Below are 17,843 nucleotides of genomic sequence, written 5' to 3' on the forward strand. Positions count from 1 at the left end.
GAGTTCTGCTGCATGTCAGGAAGGCTTCCATACCAGCTCTCTGACAGAGACGTCAGTTTCTTTTACTGTCTTCACACGCATGTTATTATTATTATAAGCAAGAAAAACATTTTCTTACTTGAAGGCCAGAGCTCTAAAAGCCTGGAAAGTAGACATCCAATGCCTATGTAACTCATTTTAACTAAAATATAAAATATACATATATTTATATTAATGGAAATTCTTTATTTAAATATTGAATTATTTTAAATAGTGGTTTAGTAACGATTAACAAGGTTATAAGATCACAGGGTCAAAATTCCACACAGTTCCCACCACCAGAGTTCCCTGTCCCGTCCCCTCCACTGGAAGCTTCCCTGTTCTTTATCCCTCTGGAAGCACGGACCCAAATTCTTTATGGGGAGCAGAAGGTGGGAGGTCTGGTTTCTGTCATTGCTTCTCCGCTGGACATGGGTGTTGGCAGGGGGACCCACACCCCCAGCCTGTGCCTGTCTGTCCCTAGTGGGGCAGGGCTCTGGGGAAGGGAGGCTCCAGGACACACGGGTGAGGGCGTCTGCCCAGGGAGGTCAGGATGGAATCATGGCAGTGCCTGTAACTTGGTGGCTGGAAGGTAGTAAGATATAAAGCAGGAGAAATTGTTTAATAAGGTAAGAGTAGAGCAGATGAAACTAGAGGTCTTCATGTGGGAAGAAGCTAGGAGGTCTATTTTAGATATATTCTAAGGGGCCCATGACTTCATAATTTTTGTCTGAGCCTGACAGCTAACATGCAGGTGGGCTGAAATTATTGTCTGGGGGAGATGGTGTCAGAGATGGAAGTAGGACTAGAAAACTGGATTAGGGCAGAGTAGCTCCGAAACATGAAGAAGGTATTAGAATGTCAAATATTGGGAGTCAGGCAGTAGCGCAGCAGGTTAAATACATGTGGCGCGAAGCACAAGGACAGGCGTAAGGATCCCGGTTCGAGCCCCCCGCTCCCCACCTGCAGGGGAGTCGCTTCACAGGTGGTGAAGCAGGTCTGCAGGTGTCTGTCTTTCTCTCCCCCTCTCTGTCTTCCCCTCCTCTCTCCATTTCTCTATCTAACAATGACGACATCAATAGTAACTACAACAATAAAACAACAAGGGCAACAAAAGGGAAAATAAATATTTTTAAAAAGTGTCAAATATTAACTGATCTGAAGAGGGGAGAAAGCATCTCACAGTCTAAGGGTATAGGCTAGAGGGGCCGTGGGAGTCTGTGTCCAAGCCGGCCTCCAGGAGGCCGATGCCAGAGACAACGAATCCCCCAAATTCCCCGCTGCTCTGGGAAGGCATGTCCACCTCCGCACGGCCTGGCCCACCCAGGGGAGCAACAAGTCCGAGGCTTTCAAGGGGAGCAACATAGGCTGGCAAGAAGGTTGACCCACGTGTCTGCCACAGAATCCATCTTCCTCAGGTAGCCCTCTCTCCAGGCCCGAACGTCCATCTCCGGGGAGCATGCAGGAAGGCAGGACAGACAGGGCCCTGCAGGGGCAGCTGAACACGGTAGAAATACAGGTCCTGTTCCGGGGTGCCAACTTCATCCGCAGGGAAAGAGAGAGGCAGGCTGGGAGTGTGGATCCACCTGTCAACACTCATGTTCAGTGGGGAAGCAATGACAGAAGCCAGACCTTCCACCTTCTGCACCCACAGTGACCCTGGGTCCATACTCCCAGAGGGATAGAGAATAGGAAAGCTGTCAGGGGAGGGGATGGGATACGGAGTTCTGGTGGTGGGAACTGTGGGAGTTGTACCCGTCTTATCCTATGGTTTAGTCAGTGTTTCCTTTTTATAAATAAAAATTAATTAAGAAAAGAAAACCAAATACTAGCTTAGGTGTTTTATTAAACCAAGCCAAGTCCTTCTAAAGCTCTGGACCATGAACCTGCGGGAAGCTGCTGGCTTGTGCATATCCAGCCTGCACGGAAAACGTCTGCATGTTGCTGGGAGGCTGTGGCTGGAGAGCAGAGCAGAAACCGCAGGGAGATCCTGACGGATGGGCACTTGTTCTGCAGAGCGAACCTGCGGACTGCCGGTGTCTCTCTCCTCTGGTGACCACACCCTCACCGTCACTCCTGAGAAGACGCCTGTGAGGATTCCCAGGGAAAGGGGCTCTTGTTCCAGAGGACATCTGCACGCAGTGTTGTTGCTTATGGTGGTGATGCTTTATTTTAAACCAGCGGTGCTGGGCTCTTAAATATGATTTGATTCTTTGCTTGACAGCATGACTGCATTATCTAAGGATGCAGAGACAGGAAATCTATCCTCAGAGGCCCCATGGGAAAGGACCATAAGTCAACCTTTCTGAATTTTGCTTAAAAAACAGCATTATAAAGCAAAAGGATTCTCTTCAGCTCACCCTCCAGTTCCACCTACGATGCCCTTTGCGGACCATCAGGAGGCACCGTCAGGCTCCATGTTGGCGGAGTGCTCAGCCAGTAGGAGAGGCCACTTCATGTGGTTTTCTTCTAAAAAGCACCGCTGTATCGGGCGCTCAGACGTGCTCTTCCCTTCTTTCAGAATAGAGTCCGTTTTTATATTCTTGCATCTCCTCTGAAAACTGTCAGCAAATGATCTGTGAGTGACTGAACAATGCCAGACTAGAGTGGGCTTCCTGGACAGCAGGACCAGCACGTGCCAGTCACATCAGGAAGTCATGGAGCCTGGCTTGAATACCAGTGTCAGGGGCTCCATTAAGAAGGAGAGTACTGAAGGAAATAGAAGCCAGGCGGTGACTCCTCCCTTCCTCTCCCCCCTTCCTTCCTCCCTTCCTTCCTTCCTTCCTTCCTTCCTTCCTTCCTTCCTTCCTCTCTCCCTTCCTTCCTGCCTTCCTCCCTCATGTGTCTTCACACTACCATCCAGTAGCTATCACCATTCCCGGAGTAGTGTTGGGGGGAGCAGACTGCAGAAGGCTTTGTTAGCCACGCGCATGTTTTACCTTTGATGCATGAGCCAGGAGCCACGGGGAGTGGCTAACAAGTTCAGGCTACCACAGAAACAAAGAGATAGAGGGCGGGGCTCAATAGCATAATGGTTATGCCAAGAGACTCCTTTGCTTGAAGCTCCAAAGACGGGTTCAGTTCCCTGCATCACCATAAACCACAGCTGAGCAGTGGGCTGGAAAAAAATTACATTTGGGTGGGGGTCGATAGCATAATGGTTATGCAAAAGACTGTCATGCCTAAACCTCCAAAGTTTCAGGTTCAATCCCCCACACTACCATTAGCCAGACCTGAGCAGTGCTCCGGTTAGGAAGGAAGGAAGGAAGGAAGGAAGGAAGGAAGGAAGGAAGGAAGGAAGGAAAAGAAAGGAAGAAAGAAAGAAAGAAAGAAAGAAAGAAAGAAAGAAAGAAAGAGAGAGAAAGGGAAACTTAGTGAGATTGTCTCCTACGTGACTGGACTCAGACATTTCTAGGAAGCAGGGCAGGAGATAGTCCTCTCTTGTGACTCATCCAAGTGATACAAGCAAGATTTGGTTCCCCATGGTGTCATTAGAGATGGCTCAAGCCCTGTCCCACCTGTAGGGGAAGCTTCATGAGCGGAGAAGCAGGGCTGCAGGTGTCTCTCTGTCTCTCTCCCTCTCTATGATCCCTTCCCTCTCAATCTCTCTCTGCATCCAAAAATCAACCACATTTTGTTTCGGTTATCTCAGTGTCTCCATCAGACCATAAGGACATTGGTCAGTAGAGAGAGTCAATAGACGTGTCAAGGCAAGTTAAACTGTGACAGGCCACTACAGATGCCGACTTACTCAAAATAATGATGCCCACATTGCTTATGTGGGGCTTTTTTTGATAAATTTTCATATATAATTTGTATATTTTTATTTTATTTATTTATTATTGGATAGAGTCAGAGAGAAATTGTGCAGGGAAGGGAAGACAGAGAGGGAGAGAGACAGGGAGACGCCTTTAGCCCTGCTTCACCGCTTGTGAGGCTTCCCCTGTAGGTGGGGACCAGGGGCTTGAACCTGGGTCCTTGTGCCCTGTGATGGGTGTGTTTATCCAGGTGCACCACTGCCTGGCCCCTGTTTTTTTATTTTTTATTTATGTCGACTGTAAACCAATAAATAAAAGATAAACGTAGGGGCCAGGCAGTTTAATGGTTTACATTCGACAGTAAAATACGGTAGTTTTTGGTCCATGTGACGTGTCTCAGTTTTCCACATCACACTCTCACCCTCCACCTATGTCCTTCTCCACCATCATGTCCCAGGATCTGAGCCCTCCCCAACCCCAGAGTCCTTTACTTTGGTGCAATTCATCACTCAGATATATATATAATCTTTTAAAAATGTTTTTTAATTTATTACTTGACAGACAGAGAAATTGAGAGGGGAGGGGAAGATAGAAAGTGAGAGGCAGAGAGACACCTCAGCCCTGCTTCACCACTCGTGAAGCTTTCCCCCTGCAGGTGGAGACCGGGGGCTTGAACCTGGGTCCCTGAGCACCGTGATGTGAGTGCTTAGCCAGGTGCGCCACCGCCTGGCCCCTATATAAGTGTTTCTAATTCACCAGAGGATAGGAAACTTGTAATGTCCTTGAGACAGACTTCCATGAGCCTAATGTCTTTTTGTTGTTGGGGCTCGGTGCCTGCACCACGAATCCACTGTTTCTGGAGGCCATTTTTTCTCTTTTTGTTGCCCTTGTTGTTTATCATTGTTATTGTTATTATTCCTATTGCTGTCATTGTTGCAGGATAGGATGAGAGAAATGGAGAGAGGAGGGGAAGACAGAGAGAGGGAAAGACAGACACCTGCAGACCTGCTTCACCGCCAGTGAAGTGACTCTCCTGCAGGTGGGGAGCCGGGGGCTCGAACAGGGGTCCTTACTCAGGTCCTTATGCTTTGCACCACGTGCTTTTAACCCACTGCTTTTTAACCCACCTAAAGTCTTAATCAAAGATGTCTCCTGGCTTTTCGCACCTGTTTCCCCTTGATAGAGTTTCTTGGTGACGAAGCTGAGTCCGTGAACACAGCCTTAGGAAGTATACTGTTTCCCTCCTCCCATCTATAACAACGAGTTCACTCCTATTGCGATTTCTTGAAGGTTGGGACCTAATCATGCTAAAAACTGAGATATGAGAGTCAGGCGCAACGCAGTGGGTTAAACGCAAGGACCAGCGATCCGGGTTCGAGCCCCCGGCCCAACACCTGCAGGGGAGTCGCTCCACAGGCCGTGAAGCAGGTCTGCAGGTGTCTGTCTTTCTCTCCCCCTCTGTCTTCCCCTCCTCTCTCCATTTCTCTCTGTCCTATCCAACAATGACGACAGCAGTAACAACAACAACAATAACCACAACAATAAAAAAGGGCAACAAAAGGGAATACATCTATGTGTGTGTGAGTGCGCACCATATATGTGTGTGTGAGTGTGCACCATCTATGTGTGTGAGAGTGTGCACTATCTGTGTGTACCATCTGTGTGTGTACCATCTATGTGTGTGAGTGTACACCATCTATGTGTGTGAGTGTGCACCATCTGTGTGTGTGAGTGTGTACCTTGTGTGTGAGTATGCACCATCTGTGTGTGTACCATCTGTGTGTGAGTGTGTACCATCTGTTTGTATACTATCTATGTGTGTGAGTGTTGGGTAGTATGCCACCTCCCCCTGGCTTCTGCTTAACCATATGCCTATATAGGGATTTACTGATCCAAAGCTTTGGTCTATTTACATAAATCACTTTTACATAAAGCACTCCAGGGCATTGGTGGTTCAGTGATAGGATTCTCGCCTGCTCCACCCCCTCCTTGTCACACCCTGATCCCTTCTTTGTCACACCCTGATTTTCACCAGTCACTGTTCTCTCCACCCTCTCTATATCACATCCTGTTTCCACCCTACTTGGAGAGGATAAAAACAGCTGCTCTTCTGATTAAAGACACTTGGAAATTGCTTTCCGGCTCCGAGAGTTCCAGAGTGTATCTCCTGTGGAAGTTGGTGCAGCACGAGTTCCTGATCCCTCTCCTACACAGCAGCCTAGATCAGCTCCAGTTGAGTTCTCTCCAACCCAGAGAGCACTAGCTCGGGAAGAAGTACCCTCAGGCTATCCCGGCATCTGGCGCCCGGAACAGGGACCCATAAGCAGCAGATTTACAAGAAGACATCTTAGATAAGTACACACCTTTTGGGTATCTGCAATATTGTGTTAAGGCACTGTGATTTTTTTTCTTTTTTTTTTTCTTATTGTTTTCCTGAGATCTCTCCACCATGGAAAATCTTTTCCAAATTCTGCATTCTTTTTCCAGTATACAATTTTTATATATCTGGGACATTTTTCTCAGGGCTTCACCTTATATCCTGTTGATCATCATAGCAACTTTTAAGGGATATATAGGGCAACCTCTCAAAAGGCTTAAGGACCTAGAGGCTGAGGTCCAAGAGATAAAGGAAGTAATCATAGAACTTAACCAGCACCTTAAAAACAAGAAGAAGCAAAGGCCTGTCGTGATCTTGACCCACCCTCATTCCTCAGCATCTTGCCCTGAGGCCCCTATTTTGGCAGACACGTGTCCGAATTCTCCTTTGGACTCCACAGCCACTTCTTCGGCCACCCCCATTTTGGCAGAAACGTGTCCGGAACCTCCTGCTGCCTCCATGGCTGCTTCTTCACCCACCCCTGTTTTGATAGACACATGTCCGAATTCTCCTGTAGCCTCCAAAACCACTTCTTCGGCCACTTGTCCAGAAGCTTCCACTTCGGTGACTCCTCCTACCGCTACACACTTATCAGAGGAAGTCCACACATTTCCGGTCAATGTTGCCCCCAATAGACAAAAACCTCAGGCCTGGTATCCATATTCCGCCACAGACCTGAAGGAACTACGCCAGGCTATCAAAGATGCCGGGATAGCCTGAGGGTACTTCTTCCCGAGCTAGTGCTCTCTGGCTTGGAGAGAACTCAACTGGAGTCGATCTAGGCTGCTGTGTGGGAGAGGGATCAGGAACTCGTGCTGCACCAACTTCCGCAGGAGATACACTCTGGAACTCTCGGAGCCGGAAAGCAATTTCCAAGTGTCTTTAATCAGAAGAGCAGCTGTTTTTATCCTCTCCAAGTAGGGTGGAAACAGGATGTGATATAGAGAGGGTGGAGAGAACAGTGACTGGTGAAAATCAGGGTGTGACAAAGAAGGGATCAGGGTGTGACAAGGAGGGGGTGGAGCAGGCGAGAATCCTATCACTGAACCACCAATGCCCTGGAGTGCTTTATGTAAAAGTGATTTATGTAAATAGACCAAAGCTTTGGATCAGTAAATCCCTATATAGGCATATGGTTAAGCAGAAGCCAGGGGGAGGTGGCATACTACCCAACATGTGAGTGTGCACCATCTATGTGTGTGTACCATCTATGTGTGTGTGAGTGTGCACCATCTGTGTGTGTGAGTGTGCACCATCTATGTATGTACCATCTGTGTGTGTACCATCTATGTGTGTGTGAGTGTGCACCATCAATGTGTGAGTGTGTACCATCTCTGTGTGTGAGAGTGTGTACCATCTATGTGTGTGAGTGTATGCCATCTATGTGTGTGAGTGTGCACCATCTATGTGTGTACCATCTCTGTGTGTACCATCTATGTGTGTGTGAGTGTGCACCATCAATGTGTGTGTGAGTGTGCACCATCTATGTGTGTACCATCTATGTGTGTGTGAGTGTGCACCATCTATGTGTGTACCATCTGTGTGTGTACCATCTATGTGTGTGTGAGTGTGCACCATCAATGTGTGTGTGAGTGTGTACCATCTCTGTGTGTGAGAGTGTGTACCATCTCTGTGTGTGAGTGTGTGCCATCTATGTGTGTGAGTGTGCACCATCTATGTGTGTACCATCTCTGTGTGTACCATCTATGTGTGTGTGAGTGTGCACCATCAATGTGTGTGTGAGTGTGTACCATCTCTGTGTGTGAGAATATGTACCATCTATGTGTGTGAGAGTGTGTGCCATCTATGTGTGTGAGTGTGCACCATCTATGTGTGTACCATCTGTGTGTACCATCTATGTGTGTGTGAGTGTGCACCATCTATGTGTGTGTGAATGTATACCATCTCTTTGTGTGAGTGTGCACCATCTGTATGTGTACCATCTGTGTGTACCATCTATGTGTGTGAGTGTGTATCATCTCTGTGTGTGAGAGTGTGTACCATCTATGTGTGTGTGAGTTTGTACCATCTCTGTGTGTGTGTGTACCATCTGTGTGTGAGAGTGTGCACCACCTGTGTGTGTTCCATCTATGTGTGTGTGAGTGTGCACCATCTATGTGTGTGAGTGTTACCTTGTGTGTGAGTGTGCACCATCTGTGTGTGTACCATCTGTGTGTGTACCATCTATGTATGTGTGTACCATCTATGTGTGAATGTGTACCATCTATGTGTGTGTGAGTTTGTACCATCTGTGTGTGTGTGTGTACCATCTGTGTGTGAGAGTGTGCACCACCTGTGTGTGTACCATCTCTCTGTGTTAGTGTGTACCATCTCTGTATGTGAGAGTGTGTACCATCTCTGTGTGTGTGAGTGTATACCATCTGTGTGTGTGAGTGTATACCATCTGTGTGTGTGTGTACCATCTGTGTGTGTGAGTGTGTACCATCTGTGTGTGAGTGTGCATCATGTGTGTGTGTGAGTCTGCACCATCTATGTGTGAGTGAGAGTGTGTATGTGTGTGTGTGTGCGCGTGCACCATCTAGGAAGCTACAGGCTCATGTTTTCAACTGACCCCGACTCTCTGTCATGACAAGCTATGTGTATATTTGCTTTAAGAAGAAAACTGGTTGTTTTGTGTCTGCGCTGTTTCTTGTATTGCTCTCTGCTTCCTGTAATACATCTGAAAGTTGTCATTTATAAATCCTTTTTCTCGGGGCCCGGGTGGTGACGCACTTGGCTAAGCACTCACATTGCAGTGAACACGGGTTCAAGCCCCTGGTCCCCGCCTGCAGGGGGCAAGCTTCACGAGTGGTTAAGCAGGGCTGCAGGTGTCTCTCTGTCTCTTTCCGTCTATCTCTCTCTCTCCGTCCCTTCTCAATTTCTGTCTTTATCCAATAATAAATAAATAAATAAATAAATAAATTTAAAAAAAAACAATTCTTTTTCACTCTCTGTGCTTCCTGAGAATGGGCCTCACGTCTTCCCTCACCCCTGAGGCCGGCATCAGGCCTGTGTTTGTGGCAGGCACTCAACAATCACTACTCTCTCTCTCTTTAATTTTTTTTTTACATTTATTTGTTCCCTTCTATTGCCCTTGTTGTTTCTTTTTATTGTTGTAGTTACTGTTGTTGTTGTTGTAGTTGGATAGGACAGAGAGAAATGGAGAGAGAAGAGGAAGACAGAGAAAGACAGACACCTGCAGACCTGCTTCACCACCTGTGAAGCGACTCCCCTGCAGGTGGGGAGCCGGGGGCTGAACAGGGATCCTAACGCCGGTCCTTGCGCTTTGCGCCACGTGCGCTTAGCCCGCTGCGCTACCCCAGACTCCCATTTTTTATTTTTTTAACCAGAGCAATACTCAGCTCTGATTAATGATGGTGCAGGGGATTGAACCTGGGCCTTCAGTGCATCAGGAATGAGAATCTCTTTGCATAACCATTATGCTGTCTACCCAGCCATCAGTCGCAGAGGCATCTTGGAGTTGAGGAGGGCAGATGCCACACACGGTGGGAGTACATTCGTCTGCCTGCTGCCGATAGGCGGCTTCTAGTCCTGAGGGCGTATGTGTCAGGATCTCCACAGGAACTTTAGTGATCTTCTTATTCACTTCTATTTTATTTTTATTTACTATTTGTAAAAAAAAAAATCTGTATTTATTTATTGGGTAGAGACAGCCAGAAACTGAGAGGGAAGGGGGTGAAAGAGAGGGAGAGACAGAGAGACACCTGCAGCCCTGCTTCACCACACGTGAAGCTTTCCCCCTGCAGGTGGGGACCAGGGGCTTGAACCTGGGTCCTTGCGCACTGTGGTGTGAGTGCTCAACCAGGTGCGCCACTACCAGGCCCCTTTACTCAATTCTCTATATCCAAGCAGATGAACCGCTCAACTCCAGGATTGTTATGAGCTTTTTTGAATTGTTTTAGAAATGTAACTACTGAGATAATTTTACCAAATGCAATGTCTTCCAAACATTATTTCATGGGTAAATTTAATCAGTCACCAATGTTTGAAACAGCTCATCTTCAACTTTTTAAAAAAATCTTATAACAGATTATCATATTGCACACTTCAGAGGAAGGACAGAAATGATAGCAGAAGGTCAGATGCTGAATTTACAAAGTAGAGATTTCATCTCTAAGTCTCGAATATACCGATGTATACCCCTCAAGTTAATACAGCCTACCGTTTCTACTATGTGAAAATTAAACATGAGCTTATAAAAAGCCCATTCACAAAGACATAACTAGAAGGCGACAGATAAGTTTAATGTAAATAGTTATTTTTATTTGGGTATATTTCCCCTCAGATATTTGAGTAATCATAAATGCTCTGCATATAATGTAACTTCAAGGATCTTTTTTTTTTCCCACTCAGATATCTGAGTAATAATAAATGCTTTGCATATCATGTAACCTCAAGGATTCCTTTTTTCAAGAATTATTTCTTGGGCCCAGGCAGTGGCTGGTTAAGTGTACTTATTACAGTGCGAAGGACCCAGGTTCAAGCCTCCAGTCCCCACCCGCCGGGGAAAAGCTTCATGAGTGGTTGAGCAGGGCTGCAGTGTCTCTGTCTCTACCCTCTCTTATCTCCCCCTTCACTCTCAGTTTCTCTGTCTCGAGTCAGTAATAAACAAGTAAAAGATTAAAAAGAAGAAAGAAAAAATAAAGGAATTATTTCTTTAGAACAAATTGGTTTTGTGTTTTTTTCTTTTGCACATGAATTTACACGTGAGCTGGCGAGCCTCCCCTGCAAGCCGCGCAAGCCTTTCCCGCATCCCCCGCATCCCCCATCCCCCGCATCCCCCATCCCCCGCATCCCCCATCCCCCATCCCCCGCATCCCCCCATCCCCCGCACCCCCCCATCCCCCATCCCCCGCATCCCCCGCATCCCCCCATCCCCCGCATCCCCCATCCCCCATCCCCCGCATCCCCCCATCCCCCGCATCCCCCCATCCCCCGCATCCCCCCATCCCCCCATCCCCCGCATCCCCCATCCCCTGCATCCCCCCGCATCCCCCGCATCCCCCCATCCCCCGCATCCTCTCCATCCCCCGCATCCTCCCCATCCCCCGCATCCCCCCCCCCACCCCCTGCATCCCCCGCATCCCCAGCATCCTCTCAATCCCCCGCATCCTCCCCATCCCCCGCATCCCCCCATCCCCCGCATCCCCCGCATCCCCCGCACCTTCTTAACCCAGGTTGTGTGCCTGGTCTGCAGGGCTCCTCTGCTAGGCCAGCGAGGCTCTGGAAGAGGGTTGTGTAACCACTTTGTTCTGTGAGTTTCTGGGTTATGGTGTTCAAGCAAAGCAGTATTTTTAGCAGCAGAGCTGCAGAGCAGTGACACCAGGCACAGGAGGTGCGGGGAGCAGGCTGAGCGGCAGGGCAGAGGGACGCGCTCCCCGCAGCCCCCGCACCCCGGACCAGGCCGGCGCTGATGCTTTCTGGGTGATGCTGATTATAGTGCAGCGAATAGGGAGACAGTGCTGGCATTAAAGAAATACATAAAGGAAGTTGCTTGTAAGTCAAGTTCTCACATATGAAATATTAACGGAGGATGAGGAAAAAAAAACCGCTTTGAAAAGGGCTAGATTTGGTGAATTTCAATCCCAGGGTGCTGGTTGGTGGTAAGGGGGCAAAGACCTGGGGTCGCCCACTCCCACCTGCAGGGGGTGTCGCTTCACAAGCACCGGAGGAGTGAGGCAGGTGTCTAGCTTTCTCTAACTCCCCTCCCTCTCAATTTGTCTCTGTCCTATCAGAAAGTAACAATAATAACAGCAACAACCAGGAACAGCGGATCAGCAGTGCTGGCACCTAACCCCAGCGGTAGTCTTGGAGGCGATAACTAACTAACTAACTAACTACAAAGGAAACCATCTAACAGGGAAAAATGCAGTTCCTTGAGTAGTCCCATTAACAAAGCCCTGAGTGGTTGACAGGATCTCACATATGTACACACACTAAGTACAGAGCAGCACAGTAGAACTTGCTTTTTGTAAACAGATGAACTTCTGTGGTTTATTGTCTTCAATGCACCCCTTTAAAAATATGATCAAGGGGGCTGGGTGGTAGCGCAGCGGGTTAAGCGCCCGCCCATGGCGCAAAGCACAAGGACCTTCGTAAGGATCCCAGTTTGAGCCCCCGGCTCCCCACCTGCAGGGGAGTCACTTCACAGGCGGTGAAGCAGGTCTGCAGGTGTCTGTCTTTCTGTCCTCCTCTCTGTCTTCCCCTCCTCTCTCCATTTCCCTTTGTCCTGTCCAACAACAAGGACAATAATAATAACAACGATAACAAGAGCAACAAAAGGGAAAACATAGCCTCTAGGAGCAGTGGGTTCGTAGTGCAGGCACTGAGCCCCAGCGATTACCCTGGCGGCAAATATATCTGATCAAACAGACACATCTACCACCGGTCCCCAAGTCCCTTTTCCCTTCAGATGCAGCATCTGCTGGTGGCTGCCAGGTCACCCTGTTGTTCCTCATGCCTTGAAATCTGCCAATTAGCAGCCCTGCCCAGATGCAGCTGGTCACAAAGGTCGGATGCTGTCTAAATAAGCAACTTGTTTCTTCCGTGACTGTGCTAACACACATGAGCAAGGCCACAGGAGACAAAAGGCGGGTTTGGCATTGTCTCAGTCACGTGGAATCTGAGAGCTGTGACTGCCAATTTCACTGTGCGTCTCAGTACCACTCCTCTGAGGATAAGCACCTTGGAGACTGGAGACTTTGTTTTGCTCCAGGCCCTGAAAACAGCTTGGAGACGCTCTGACATCATGAAGCCAATTTTCAATCTAGACATTTTGTTCAAGCCTGAACTCTGAATGACATTTACTTGGTTGATTAAAAGGGAAGCACAGCGATGGGAAAAAAGTTTCTTTCCTGCTCATAAGGGCTGTTTGAGGGATGAGAAAACGAGAAGCTCAGGCTGTAATGAGAGAGAGATGTCAGCAGATGCTTTGGCAGAAGGAGAGAACAGAAGAGAGCAAGGCACTCAGAGTGCTTGCTGGCTCTTAACTTCTGTCTGTCCACGGACGGGTTTCCATCCTTGCTGACGAATAGGCTTCACTGCTGTTCTACATGGCATGGGAAGCTAGAAAGCCTTCAGATGGAACCCATGGCATACCCTGTGCAGGGAGAAGTGTGCTGGAAGCACTCCAGTTCTGAGGCTCTTCTGCTTTGCAGGCTTGGACAGCGAATGTCCTCCCGGGGCTGGAAGAGCCTGCTGCTACTCAACTATGGCATCTCCCTCACCAGACAGACAGACAGACGGCGAGAGGCCCGCCACTCTGAGAAGGCACAACCTTGTCGGAATGAGGGCAGGTGCACACGTCTTTGCACATGGCCAATGTGACTCCTAGAGTTGATTGCTTGGAAAACAAGAGAATAGCAGAGTGTTTCAGGAAGGACGCTGCCTTCCCCACCAGACTTGTCCTAACAGCTCTTCCTGATCCATAGTACACTCAGAGAGAGAGAGAGAGAGAGAGAGAGAGAGAGAAAGACAAGAGGAGGAGAGAGGTATTTCTTTCAAACTTACGCTAGAGTAAGTTTGAAAGAAATAGTTATCATTACTCGGGTAATGTGAAATCTCTCTTCTTCAAGTTCCTCCAATTGATAAACAGAGAAGGGTGGTGCGAGTTCATGTACTTCAGACCCTTGAAAATGATTTGAGGAAGGAAAAAGAACATGTGGGTGAGACTATATTTGACTGCTATGACCGTGAGGCAGGTAAGAATGTAGGAACTGGACCAGAGAGATGGTTCACCAGGAGGAGCATGTGTCTTAAGCTCTGTGTCTCACTACATGGAAGCCAGTGTCACTGGGACCACCTCTGTTGCCATGCTCTCTCTCTTCTCTGTCTGTATCTGCTGTCCTCTCTCTCTCAACTAGTGGGCTTGTAAAGCTAGGAGGTCTATGTTAGATATATTCCAGAGGGCCCATGACTTTACTAGTTTTTGCCTGAGCCTGAAATCTGATATGCAGGTAGATTCTAATTATTGTCTGGAGAGATGGTGTCAGACTTGGAAAAAGGACTAGAAAGCTGGATCAGGGAAGAGGGTAGCTCCCAAATATGGGGAAAGTGTATAAATTTTGTTAACTGTAAACCCCATCGATTTGATCTAGGGCCCATATTCAGCACAGGACCCTGTGTAACCTCTGCATCCCTGTAGGTCTGAGCTCCCATTCTGTGGTCATGGCCAGGAACATTCCAGGCTGCACTAATTTCAGGACCCATTTTCCTAGGGTGATAGGTAGAGTATGTTGTCCAGCCTCCCTTTGGAGAATGGGACATTCCCTACCATCATTGATCCACATTGAAGGCCAGGTCCTGTGGGGGCCCACAAAGGGGACCGTTATGTCGTTCCTGATGGAGAGGACCAGTGACAGTGGTGAGAGGGATCTGTTAGAGGTCTAGGCCCATCGTGTCTGTGTGGGAATCCCCCCAGGGCTCCCTGAGTAGGGTCCCGGGTCATGGGATGGCCTGATAGTGACTAAAGAGTCATCACTAAAGTATGCTGTCTTTGGTTTCAAAACTGCTATAATCTTCGCACGACCCCAAACTTTGGGCATAGACTCAGATTCCAAGATGTGGGACAGGAATGAAGCGAGCCACTTCTTTGCCGTGGGGCCCAGGTTAAGAATGAGTTCTGGGGTGATGTTATCATAGCCAGCAGCCGTTCCTGGTTTAACCCTCTTCAAAGCATCTTCCAGTTCAGACAGTGTAAAGGGAGAGATTTTTGGAGATGGACAAGATCAACGGAAGTGGGATGACCACTCATGGGAAATTTCTCTTTTCCAGACTGGGTCGATCTTAGCACGTCCAACTTGAGTTAGGTGACTGGCCACTGAGTTTGGAGATACGGGAGGATGGGAGACGGGAGGGGGTTGGCTCCCGCACCCAGTCTGTGAAGAAGCTTCCAGGCCTTCCTACTTGAGTGGGTGAAGTTCAGACTTTCCGTGAGTTGTTGCCAGCAGGCTTGGCGCGCTGCATCCAGGGAGGCAATGAGATGGTCAGCCACATCTGGGTCGCCCGACTCATCATACTGCTTTAGTAGTTGCTCGCATTCAGTATCAAGACAAGGCGTATAGTTAGCATGTCTCCCACGAGGAATGGCTTGGGAAGCTGCTTTGAAGATGGCTTGGCGGAAGCGCCTGTAGGAATCTTCAGAGGGGATAGAGTTAATTGGAATTACAGGAATAGATGTATTGGTAAGATCACTGAACAGACACCAGTTTGCTTTCTGAAAGTTCCATCTTAGTTTCTCTGAGCACAGAATCAGTGGAGACCAATGTGGATGATAGCTGGGCGGTGATGACTGTGCGGGAAGATCTTGAGAACGTGTCTCGTAGCGGGAAAGGCTTGGCCGTTGACTGTGCTAATCCAGCACAGGTCGGGTGACGATCTTTATTCCATCTGGCACTGTGAAAAGAGCCTGGCTGTTTGGGATCGTATAATAGGGAGAGGTCATTCGCTGAAGCCCAGTCGGCTAAGATAGAGCCGTCAGCACGAGTGGAGGAATATCCCCAGTCTTGGTGATGACTATTAAAGTCTCCAACGTAAATGGCTGGGTGATTCGGGCAAACGCTAGAAGAAGAAGAACTAAAGTGTGCCAGTCTCTTGCCCTTATTCAGCTTTTGTAGTCTTTACTTTGTCTGTCAAGGCTAGCTTTGAAGGGATTGAGGGATGTGTCATAGAAGGTAGGTGAGAAGGTATCTAGGTCTAAGTAAACTATTTCATTAGGTACTTTAAGGTGTCTTTTTTTAGTTCTTTCTACTTTCTTGCTTCATTTTTTTTGACTCATTGTAAATTATTGTGCACTTTTCTTTAAAGTATGTATTATCGCTTCTCGGCCTTTTGGCTAAGATCAAGTGTAGTATCTGTTATTTAAGGTATATATTTTCCCCTAACTTTTTGTCAACTAGTATTCCAGGGCTCTCAGACATGAGGCAATCTAACAGAAATGGAAGTTAAAGGCCTAAGTGAGTGATTATCATAATCAAAATTTCGATGCTCCACTAGGAGGACAATGGCAAATTAAATTTTAGAGTTGCATTGCCTTTCAGTGAGAACCTGTTCAAACTTTTACATTTTACGAATGAGATGGTCTAATCCCAGTGTTTGATGGCTCACTGAGTGACCCAGCTGCTGCTGGCTGAGTCCTGGCTGTCTACTATTTCCTGGGTGCTTTCCTGGACCTGACACCTGGCCCTCCCAATGTCTAAGCTCCAGCATTTTTTGAGAGCTTTGAATTGACTTTTACATAGTCATTATTCATAAATCTTATTTTTACTTTTTAAGAAAACAATTTATTAGTGACTTATTACTGATTAACAAGACTGTAAGATCACAGGGGTACAATGCCACACAGTTCCCACCCCCAGAGCTCCGTGTCCCCTCCCCCTCCACTGGAAGCTTCCCTGTTCTTTATCCCTCTGGGAGGATGGACCCCAATTCTTTATGGGGAGCAGAAGGCGGGAGGTCTGGCTTCTGTCATTGCTTCTCCGCTGGACATGGGTGTTGGCAGGTGGACCCACACCCCCAGCCTGTGTCTGTCTGTCCCTAGTGGGGCAGGGCTCTGGGGAGGGGAGGCTCCAGGACACACGGGTGAGGGCGTCTGCCCAGGGAGCTCAGGGTGTGTTCTTTTCTTTCTTTTTCTCTCTCTTTTTTCCTTCCTTCCTTCTTTCCTTCCTTCCCTTTTGTTGCCCTTGTTTTGTTGTTATTGTTATTATTATTGTCGTTGTTAGATAGGACAGAGAGAAATGGAGAGAGGAAGAGAAGACAGAGAGAGGGAGAGAAAGACAGACACCTGCAGACCTGCTTCACCGCCTGTGAAGCGACTCCCCTGCAGGTGGGGAGCCGGGGGCTCGAACCGGGATCCTTACGCCGGTCCTTGCGCTTCATACCACCTGCACCACTGCTGCGCTACTGCCCGCCTCCCGTCAGGCTGGGTTCATGGTAGCATCTGCAACCTGGTGACTGAAAGGCCGTAAGACATAATAAACAGGAACCCAAAGATAGGCATAGAGCAGATGAAACTAGGGTTGTTGTGTGGGAAGAAGCTAAGAAGTCTATTTTAGCTGTGTTCCAAGGGGCCCCGACTCTAGTGATTTTTGCCTGAGCCTAACAGCTAACATGCAGGTGGGCTAAGTGTATTGTCTGGGAAGGTGGTGTCAGAGTTGAGAACTGGGCAAAGGAGCTGGACTAGGGCAGAGAGCAGCTCCCACATATGAGGAAAGTGTATATAAATAACATCGGTTTTGCTTACCCATTGATCTGAACCCAGGGCCCATCTATATTCCTATTTAGACAGGAGTCTCTGTGACCTCTGAGTTCCTGTTTATTTTACTTTTTTCCAGCCAAGGTCTTTTTTTGTATCTCTGCACCTGCACATCCTAGAGAGACAAAGGAGAGACATGGCCATACTGCTCCAGCCCTTGTGAAGGAAGTTCCCCTAGTCCAGGGCTGCCATGTGACAACCAGGCCTCGAACCCCAGTCCTTGTGCATACTAACATTTATACTCTACCAGGTTAAGCTAGCTCCAGGCCCAGATAGCTATGCATTTTACCATTTTCACATTAAAATATTTTAGTGAGATACAAAATTACTTTCTTTTAAAAAAATTTTTATTATCTTTATTTTTTTATTGGATAGAGACAGCCAAAAATCGAGAGGAAAGGGGGGAGATAGAGAGGGA

General features: G+C 47.9%; 1 pseudogene; it reads left to right on the plus strand.

The window, feature by feature from the left end:
• Nucleotides 1–15,986: 15,986 nt before the first annotated feature.
• Nucleotides 15,987–16,071, plus strand: LOC132538370 (U2 spliceosomal RNA; annotated as a pseudogene).
• Nucleotides 16,072–17,843: the final 1,772 nt, after the last annotated feature.

This window comes from Erinaceus europaeus, chromosome 4 (genome assembly GCF_950295315.1).
Source record: "Erinaceus europaeus chromosome 4, mEriEur2.1, whole genome shotgun sequence".
NCBI classification, from domain to species: domain Eukaryota; kingdom Metazoa; phylum Chordata; class Mammalia; order Eulipotyphla; family Erinaceidae; genus Erinaceus; species Erinaceus europaeus.